At 33.6% G+C, this 6,000-nt stretch overlaps 1 protein-coding gene across 1 annotated transcript in view; it reads left to right on the top strand.

The window, feature by feature from the left end:
• Nucleotides 1-2,221: 2,221 nt before the first annotated feature.
• LOC141431009 (somatomedin-B and thrombospondin type-1 domain-containing protein-like) overlaps nt 2,222-6,000 on the top strand; it is a 106,072-nt gene continuing 102,293 nt past the window's right edge. Inside the window, 1 exon segment of the mRNA XM_074091940.1 lies at nt 2,222-2,382. The gene's annotated coding sequence lies outside the window, so the exon portion shown is untranslated.

Below are 6,000 nucleotides of genomic sequence, written 5' to 3'. Positions count from 1 at the left end.
AGTTTTCGAACGGAAAAGAAAAAAGTTCCTTCTATGCATACAAAAATAAAACATAAAGAAAAACCTTATAAATACTATCGTACTTGTGAAACTTGTTAGTTTTACTAAAAGCACAAACTTGATTCTTAACTAATGTTTTTAACCAAAAGTTGCTAAAGCTTTGTTGAAAGCTCAAACTTCGAAGTTGTAAACTCGAAGCTTGTGTCACTGGAGACAGATGTGAAACTAAACTCTTACAGCATGGCTACTACGAAACTCGAAACTCGAAGTTCGTATCGTACCGTCTCTCTCGCTCTCGTATTAAATAGTATAAGTGTCAGAGGGACCGCACGACACGAACTTCGAGTTTCGTAGTAGCCCTGCAGGAAACAAACTAATAGTGTAAGATCCTGCCTTAAAACTGCATGTAGTTATGTATTTATCAAACCGAGATTAGAATTGCAAAAGTACCATTATCACAACAGTTCCTATACAACTCTGTACTATTATAATTATTACAACTCTATTCTTTTTAAACGCTGTGTCATTTGTTTTATAAAAATGAAATGAAAACAAATAGTTTGTTCTGCTTTAGACATGTTAAAGTAAAAAAATATTTGTATTTGACATATCTCTCATTATTTTCCACATAATTTTCGTGTTATCGAATCACTGCGCTTAACCAAAACATTTTCCATGAAATCCTATGGTTGTAGAGCGGTAAAATAGACTTGAGAGAAATCTTTGAAATAGTCGGATCGCGATATGTTTGTAGGTAAAGGTAACTCTATAGTATACTATACCTTACTTACCCACCGAAGTTTTGTGTCATTGCCCATAATTTGTAGTCATCAAGCAAAGGCCGTAGCTCGTAAAATGAGCGTTTACTTACCAAATTAATACTTATAGTTTTTTTTCCAGATACATAATAGTATATTTAAGGGATTGTATGTAAACTACGTGTGTAAACTCTTTATTGTACAAAATAAGTAAACAAACACAATTGACAAACATTGGGATATATGTACAAAGGCGAACTTATCCCTTTAAAGGATCTTTACCTGTCAATCTTTGAGTGGATGAGACTTTGAGAGGTGGATTGTTTTGATTTTTGATATTAATATGACTGCAGACTGACACAAACTTGTTTCGATCTCTTATCTCTGATATAAATCACTTTATTTACTTTCGAAAAAAACTAGCGGAATGGCTAAAAAAATATAGGTACCAACGAAAACAATTTTGCTGGGCAAGACTAATTCACATTTCGAGAACAAATGCAAATGAAAAAATTTTTTTTATTCTCATTTAGAGAACCAGTATTTACGACGGGATCTTAGGCTAGAATGACTTTATTATTTCTATTTGAAAGAAAGAAAGAAAGGTTTATTTTGGCTCCATAAGTACCACCACCTTACAATAACAAAATAGATAAGACTAAAACTAGCACTAAAACTAAGCACTAACTAATTTGAGCATTTCTCTTTACCAATTAAGCGATGTCACACTTGGTAAAGTTAAAGACACCAATATATCCTGTGAATGGTTGAGATGCTCCATTTCCCGCAGCCACTGCGCTTGTCGTTTAAAAAAGAAAAATAAAATGGTGTTGGAGTCGTCGCCTCGGCGGGGGATGCCACATGGCTTGCTCCGGACGCGATAAAAATAACCATTATCGCTTTGCAGAAACTATAAAAAATAAAATGCGTTAAATGTAACATCTTGATGGGTTCATTACTCGAACTTACGCAGTAGCTGTCACTGTCAACTATTTTGACATATGACGCAGAGCGCTGTGTGAAAAAAAAAACACTTGCGTGACGTGCTTTTTTTAGGAGAAACAATTGTAAGTACTTTGTTGAAAGTTCGTTGAACTGAGAATAAAGTATCGTCAAAGGCATCAAGCAATAAGTTTTTTTTTACATAGGAACAAGCTATTTCTATTGGAAAGGTTGTTTCTTGCAATAAAATGTTCGAAAAAGTTATTTCATTGCATTTAAATGTTATAATATTTTTTATTGTGACATATTTGTGTTACGTTGTAAGCGCATACTTGCTGCGCGCGGTTTGAAAATAAATATAGGGGATTATAATCGGATAAATAATTGGAACCGTTTTTGTAACATTTAGATTTCCTTATTCAAATTTAAACGACGTTATTTTAATGAATCGATAAATTTGTATTTGATAAGTAGCCGTATTAAAATAAACACGGCGCAGTCGTATTCGACAACCTGGCTTTACATTCTGATCTCGGTACGGTACGGAGAGATCCACGCATACCTCCCCGGGTTACGAAGGAGGGCGCACGTCCTCCCGCCGCGGCTGCATTCGGACTCGACCCGTGCCATAGCCAAGTTTTAAAAAGTTAAAAAAAGTGACAGTGATTTTGGCGGGAAACACGTAAGTTTTTAAAAAAAATATTACTCGGTCTTGGGAATGGATAATTTATCAACTTTATTTTTTTATTAAAATAATTCTATTTCATAATCATAAGGTACGATTGGATACGTAGTATTTTTTTAGCCAGTAATTTGACTTTTTTTAAAACGTCGACCAACTTCCTTGTCAAATCCGACACGTTTAAGACACTTTCTTTGTAAAATTTTCCCTAATCCGTGCTGAGATAAATTTCAATTAATTCTGTCGTTTGCTGCCACAACAAGGAAATTTTTAAAAAATTAAGGGATTTTTAAAATGTTATAAATTTTGACACTTAATTAACCATGTTATTTAGGTAAGGCTCGTTCGTTACACCAATACTGACATATTTATGTATGTCTTTTTTCGTGATTTTTTTTACCTTTTTTTGCGGCTTTTCCGACTAGCATTAATTTAACTTCTCTGTTTTTCTTGTTCTAATTGAATGATTTATTGAGCTATGAAATTATCTGTTTTAAGCATATATCTACTAACTAACCATACCAAACGTTTAATGAATACAATTTTATATACATATTTAATAACATGAAACTACCGTGAGTGAGACTCAATCATATTAAATATATTGACCAAGATAACTCACGTCTTAAATCGAGTTCAGCCGGACCTGTTTCGTTCTAAACTCGATTTAAGACGTGAATTATCCGGGTCAATATATTCATATTTAATAAGGTTTTCGGTAAAAAACGTAACCATTAACTAGGTAATACAATTAATCTTCATCATTTAAAACATCAACACGACAATAGACTTATTATTAATGAACTTATTAGATCCTTGGGTGGTATTAAAATTTACGACGACCAAGTATTCAATGTAGTACCCTGTCTCTCTTAACTATTTGGTAAATTACCCTGGTGGGGCATACATTTCGTTAAACAGACAAGGTTCGAACGCAGGTTTTTTTCGACGACAATGAAGTGTTAAGGGTCTTTTAAAAGCCCATTGTGCGACCATGACAATCAGTTTGAGCTTTTACCTTTTTATAACCAAAACGGAGTAAGTAGAACTTTAAATAACACTTAATTTGAATCGTGTTTCTTACTCAATAAGTGTGTATTTGTAATATCAAATTAGGCTAGTTTCTGTACTTAATTTTCTGTTGTTTCGTGATAATTTCAACGAAGTTTTTGTACAGGTATTTGAAAGACATTGAAGTGAATCGTTGCGTAAATTTATGAAGATTTATGAACTATTCTGTAACGTATGGTTGAACTTAATAATATTATTAGTTTTACTCGTACAATGAATAGGTATTGCTATTTAAAAACACCGTTATAATTCTTTTATTCGTTATTAAAAACACCGCTCTTTGTTCGTTTCCAATCATCCTGTTCCTGTTAACAAGTGCATGTTTTTTTTAATAATGTTGAACCATAAACAAGGAGTCTTATAAATAATAATGTATTTCAGCATAGGTACAGTTGGTTTGGCTGAATACACCTGCTAATGTTTTCAGGACTTTTTCATTGAGTTCAACAAAGCGTCACTACGAGTTGGTACTTTTCAAAAAGCTCCCAACTTAAAATTGATTATTTAGGTATCTACCTTCAAACTTTATACCTTACTTGACAATAGGTTAGTTAACCTAGTAGAGTGGTGCAATAATAACACGATTTCCATGGGATTATCTCATTTTTAACCCCCGATGCAAAAAGAGGGGTGTTATAAGTTTGACCGCTATGTGTGTCTGTCTGTGGCACCGTAGCTCTTAAGCGGGTGGACCGATTTGAATGGTTTTATTTAAATCAGGTTTTCTAGCGATGGTTCTTAGACATGTTTCATAAAAATCGGTTTAGCTGTTTTTGAGATATTGAACTTTGAAGTGACAAAGTCGGGGTTTTCCAACTTTTTGCTAGTTAGGTTAGGTTAGGTTAGCTTATTGCGTGATGTATGGAAAATATTGTGTTTACTGTGATATGTTGTATCCGAGAACAGACCTAACTCACACTTCTCTGGCTCTCTTAATTTGTCACTTGGATAGAGGGCCCAGCAGTGGGATGCATTAGCCAGAGATGATAGCAAAAATAACCCTATAGCCCGGTTTCCCCCGCGAGCAGAGCGGACTCATTAATGACTTAGTTTAACGTAGGTACACAACGATCAGCTGCATGAAAGTACTTATACTGGACCTCTATCACAGAGTAGTTAATAGTAGGTACAAGTCCTCTATGAAGTTGGTCAATGTAAGTAAGTTTAATATCAGAAACAAAAGATAAAAAAATTATAAGACTATTAAATGTTTTTTTAACTCAAAAGTGTTACTACACTGTAAACGAATATTTAGAAAAATAAGAAAAAAATAGTTATATCTGTTATTATTATTATTATACAATCGAAGATGATCTCATTGCACTATTACCACATATAAGTTCTAAGTTTTTGTCATAACTATATAGATTAAAGTATAGCTTATTTAGATATCTACCTTACTCGACCCTAATTATAAGCGTTAGTTAATATGTAAGTAAACCTACTCTTAAAAATTACAAGTGGTTAACATAGCATTTGTTATAGTTAATGAATGTAATTAATTTTAAAATTGCTACGCCCCAATAGGGCATCAATTTTTATATTTTTTGTAAAAAGTGTTGCAATAAATAAATACAGTCAGACTAATATACTTATGTCAAAATTAACAAGTGCAAAATTAAACTAAATTAACAACATAAATATAAACATAAATTTCAATACCAACAACCGCTCCGTACGCGGTTTAAACTGTGCTTATGTGCTAGTAGTTACTTCAAATCATCCGTAAAGAAATTCGGACAAAAATCGTGTTTTTCTTCGATGTCGGATCGCACCGGCGAAATGATGACAAAATATGTGTCGTGAGAGATACGCGGATACTTTTTCAACTTTTAATGCTCTCTCAACTTTCCGAGGGTTACAGTCGGCAACAGAAAAAGATGCAGTTGAAGGCTTTACATTGAGGGCTATCGTTTTTTGTCTCACTAGATGGCGCACTGTTGCGTGAGGTTTTTAAGTATGGCTTTCAAAGTCTGTTATTACGGGCGTGAAAACAAAGTTTAGATTAAAATCATATTCAATACACTTAAAACCGTACCATAAAAATATCGAGCATGTCACTGTGTTCCATAGTCCCCGTTTTGTTCGGAAAAAAGGGAAGACAAAGGTTTCCGAAAGACAAAACTGTCTCAAAACACATACATTCATTGCCCCGGAACGCATATTTGCCATACTTAATTTCAGATATTGCAAAATATTCACAATATTATTCTAATTATAAATAAACCCGCGTAGCTCACCCAAAAACTATGAGATTTGACATTTCGGAGACCTCACGCTACACTAGCGCCTCTAGCGGCGAATTCATACGCGATAGCCCTCATTCGGCCATACTTGATCCTTGGCTTGTAATGCTTATTGCGAAGGAATGAAATTCACATTTGCCATCTGTTTTTCCGAAAATTTACAATTTAATGAGTTAGTTAATGCATTATTTTTTAGCATTAACAGAGCTTATGATACTACGAGTAATTTTGTATTACATTCGAAATTTCAACTGCATTAAAACTATTACTTTAGCAGCTATTACGGGTATACAGGGCGTTA

Source organism: Choristoneura fumiferana, chromosome 9 (assembly GCF_025370935.1).
Source record: "Choristoneura fumiferana chromosome 9, NRCan_CFum_1, whole genome shotgun sequence".
NCBI classification, from domain to species: domain Eukaryota; kingdom Metazoa; phylum Arthropoda; class Insecta; order Lepidoptera; family Tortricidae; genus Choristoneura; species Choristoneura fumiferana.
The sequence above is the reverse complement of the archived record's forward strand: the minus strand, read 5'-3'. Positions and strand labels throughout refer to the sequence as shown.